Here is a 4,595-nt window from a genome sequence, read left to right on the forward strand (position 1 = left end):
TCGAATTTGGCAGCCGGGTTCTGCATGAGTCACATAGGCATTGTTGCATCATAACCAACCAAGGCTTGCGCAGAGCGCGAATGTCGGTGCGGCAGCGAATGCAGTTCCAAGGGACAGTGAAAACCAGGTAGAGCTTTCAGTGCTGGCAGCTTTCGTGTGGGCGCAATCGCTGGACGTTTCGAATTTGGCAGCCGGGCTCTGCCAGAGTCACATAGGCATTGTTGCATCATAACCAACCAAGGCTTGCGCTGATCGCGAATGTCTGTGCGGCAGCGAATGCAGTTCCAAGGGACAGTGAAAACCAGGTAGAGCTTTCAGTGCTGGCAGCTTTCGTGTGGGCGCAATCGCTGGACGTTTCAAATTTGGCAGCGGGCTCTGCGAGAGTCACATAGGCATTGTTGCATCATACCCAACCAAGGCTTTTGCAGAGCGCGAATGTCTGTGCGGCAGCGAATGCAGTTCCAAGGGACAGTGAAAACCAGGTAGAGCTTTCAGTGCTGGCAGCTTTCGTGTGGGCGCAATCGCTGGACGTTTCAAATTTGGCAGCCGGGCTCTGCCAGAGTCACATAGGCATTGTTGCATCATAACCAACCAAGGCTTTTGCGGACCGCGAATGTCTGTGCGGCAGCGAATGCAGTTCCAAGGGACAGTGAAAACCAGGTAGAGCTTTCAGTGCTGGCAGCTTTCGTGTGGGCGCAATCAGTGGACGTTGCAAATTTGGCAGCGGGCTGTGCGAGAGTCACATAGGCATTGTTGCATCATAAACAAATAAAGCTTATGCGGAGAGATAATGTCTGTGCGGCAGCGAATGCAGTTCCAAGGCACAGTGAAAACCAGGTAGAGCTTTCAGTGCTGGCAGCTTTAGTGTGGGCGCAATCACTGGACGTTTCAAATTTGGCAGCGGGCAGTGCGAGAGTCACATAGGCATTGTTGCATCATAACCAACCAAGGCTTGCGCAGAGCGCGAATGTCTGTGCGGCAGCGAATGCAGCTCCAAGGGACAGTGAAAACCAGGTAGAGCTTTCAGTGCTGGCAGCTTTCATGTGGGCGCAATCGCTGGACGTTTCAAATTTGGCAGCCGGTCTCTGCCAGAGTCACATAGGCATTGTTGCATCATAACCAACCAAGGCTTTTGCGGAGCGCGAATGTCTGTGCGGCAGCGAATGCAGTTCCAAGGGACAGTGAAAACCAGGTAGAGCTTTCAGTGCTGGCAGCTTTCGTGTGGGCGCAATCGCTGGACGTTTCAAATTTGGCAGATGGGCTCTGCCAGAGTCACATAGGCATTGTTGCGTCATAACCAACCAAGGCTTGCGCTGATTGCGAATGTCTGTGCGGCAGCGAATGCAGTTCCAAGGGACAGTGAAAACCAGGTAGAGCTTTCAGTGCTGGCAGCTTTCGTGTGGGCGCAATCGCTGGACGTTTCGAATTTTGCAGCCGGGCTCTGCCAGAGTCACATAGGCACTGTTGCATCATAACCAACCAAGGCTTGCGCAGAGCGCGAATGTCTGTGCGGCAGCGAATGCAGTTCCAAGGGACAGTGAAAACCAGGTAGAGCTTTCAGTGCTGGCAGCTTTCGTGTGGGCGCAATCGCTGGACGTTTCAAATTTGGCAGCCGGGCTCTGCCAGAGTCACATAGGCATTGTTGCATCATAACCAACCAAGGCTTGCGCAGAGCGCGAATGTCTGTGCGGCAGAGAATGCAGTTCCAAGGGACAGTGAAAACCAGGTAGAGCTTTCAGTGCTGGCAGCTTTCGTGTGGGCGCAATCGCTGGACGTTTCAAATTTGGCAGCCGGGCTCTGCCAGAGTCACATAGGCATTGTTGCATCATAACCAACCAAGACTTTTGCGGACCGCGAATGTCTGTGCGGCAGCGAATGCAGTTCCAAGGGACAGTGAAAACCAGGTAGAGCTTTCAGTGCTGGCAGCTTTCGTGTGGGCGCAATTGCTGGACGTTTCAAATTTGGCAGCTGGGCTCTGCCAGAGTCACATAGGTATTGTTGCATCATAACCAACCAAGGCTTGCGCAGAGTGCGAATGTCTGTGCGGCAGCGAATGCAGTTCCAAGGGACAGTGAAAACCAGGTAGAGCTTTCAGTGCTGGCAGCTTTCGTGTGGGCGCAATCGCTGGACGTTTCAAATTTGGCAGCGGGCTGTGCGAGAGTCACATAGGCATTGTTGCATCATACCCAACCAAGGCTTTTGCAGAGCGCGAATGTCTGTGCGGCAGCGAATGCAGTTCCAAGGGACAGTGAAAACCAGGTAGAGCTTTCAGTGCTGGCAGCTTTCGTGTGGGCGCAATTGCTGGACGTTTCAAATTTGGCAGCCGGGCTCTGCCAGAGTCACATAGGCATTGTTGCATCATAACCAACCAAGGCTTGCGCAGAGCGCGAATGTCTGTGCGGCAGAGAATGCAGTTCCAAGGGACAGTGAAAACCAGGTAGAGCTTTCAGTGCTGGCAGCTTTCGTGTGGGCGCAATCAGTGGACGTTTCAAATTTGGCAGCCGGGCTCTGCCAGAGTCACATAGGCATTGTTGCATCATAAACAAATAAAGCTTATGCGGAGAGATAATGTCTGTGCGGCAGCGAATGCAGTTCCAAGGGACAGTGAAAACCAGGTAGAGCTTTCAGTGCTGGCAGCTTTCGTGTGGGCGCAATCACTGGACGTTTCAAATTTGGCAGCCGGGCTCTGCCAGAGTCACATAGGCATTGTTGCATCATAACCAACCAAGGCTTGCGCAGAGCGCGAATGTCTGTGCGGCAGCGAATGCAGTTCCAAGGGACAGTGAAAAGCAGGTAGAGCTTTCAGTGCTGGCAGCTTTCGTGTGGGCGCAATCGCTGGACGTTTCGAATTTGGCAGCCGGGCTCTGCATGAGTCACATAGGCATTGTTGCATCATAACCAACCAAGGCTTGCGCAGAGCGCGAATGTCTGTGCGGCAGCGAATGCAGTTCCAAGCGACAGTGAAAAGCAGGTAGAGCTTTCAGTGCTGGCAGCTTTCATGTGGGCGCAATCGCTGGACGTTTCAAATTTGGCAGCCGGTCTCTGCCAGAGTCACATAGGCATTGTTGCGTCATAACCAACCAAGGCTTGCGCTGATTGCGAATGTCTGTGCGGCAGCGAATGCAGTTCCAAGGGACAGTGAAAACCAGGTAGAGCTTTCAGTGCTGGCAGCTTTCGTGTGGGCGCAATCGCTGGACGTTTCGAATTTGGCAGCCGGGCTCTGCCAGAGTCACATAGGCATTGTTGCATCATAACCAACCAAGGCTTGCACAGAGCGCGAATGTCCGTGCGGCAGCGAATGCAGTTCCAAGGGTCAGTGAAAACCAGGTAGAGCTTTCAGTGCTGGCAGCTTTCATGTGGGCGCAATCGCTGGACGTTTCAAATTTGGCAGCCGGGCTCTGCCAGAGTCACATAGGCATTGTTGCATCATAACCAACCAAGGCTTGCGCAGAGCGCGAATGTCTGTGCGGCAGCGAATGCAGTTCCAAGGGACAGTGAAAACCAGGTAGAGCTTTCAGTGCTGGCAGCTTTCGTGTGGGCGCAATCAGTGGACGTTTCGAATTTGGCAGCCGGGCTCTGCATGAGTCACATAGGCATTGTTGCATCATAACCAACCAAGGGTTGCGCAGAGCGCGAATGTCTGTGCGGCAGCGAATGCAGCTCCAAGGGACAGTGAAAACCAGGTAGAGCTTTCAGTGCTGGCAGCTTTCATGTGGGCGCAATCGCTGGACGTTTCAAATTTGGCAGCCGGTCTCTGCCAGAGTCACATAGGCATTGTTGCATCATAACCAACCAAGGCTTTTGCGGAGCGCGAATGTCTGTGCGGCAGCGAATGCAGTTCCAAGGGACAGTGAAAACCAGGTAGAGCTTTCAGTGCTGGCAGCTTTCGTGTGGGCGCAATCGCTGGACGTTTCAAATTTGGCAGATGGGCTCTGCCAGAGTCACATAGGCATTGTTGCGTCATAACCAACCAAGGCTTGCGCTGATTGCGAATGTCTGTGCGGCAGCGAATGCAGTTCCAAGGGACAGTGAAAACCAGGTAGAGCTTTCAGTGCTGGCAGCTTTCGTGTGGGCGCAATCGCTGGACGTTTCAAATTTGGCAGCCGGGCTCTGCCAGAGTCACATAGGCACTGTTGCATCATAACCAACCAAGGCTTGCGCAGAGCGCGAATGTCTGTGCGGCAGCGAATGCAGTTCCAAGGGACAGTGAAAACCAGGTAGAGCTTTCAGTGCTGGCAGCTTTCGTGTGGGCGCAATCGCTGGACGTTTCAAATTTGGCAGCCGGTCTCTGCCAGAGTCACATAGGCATTGTTGCATCATAACCAACCAAGACTTTTGCGGACCGCGAATGTCTGTGCGGCAGCGAATGCAGTTCCAAGGGACAGTGAAAACCAGGTAGAGCTTTCAGTGCTGGCAGCTTTCGTGTGGGCGCAATTGCTGGACGTTTCAAATTTGGCAGCCGGGCTCTGCCACAGTCACATAGGTATTGTTGCATCATAACCAACCAAGGCTTGCGCAGAGCGCGAATGTCTGTGCGGCAGCGAATGCAGTTCCAAGGGACAGTGAAAACCAGGTAGAGCTTTCAGTGCTGGCAG

The sequence above is a fragment of the Mycteria americana genome, unplaced genomic scaffold, assembly GCF_035582795.1.
Source record: "Mycteria americana isolate JAX WOST 10 ecotype Jacksonville Zoo and Gardens unplaced genomic scaffold, USCA_MyAme_1.0 Scaffold_27, whole genome shotgun sequence".
Lineage (NCBI taxonomy): Eukaryota > Metazoa > Chordata > Aves > Ciconiiformes > Ciconiidae > Mycteria > Mycteria americana.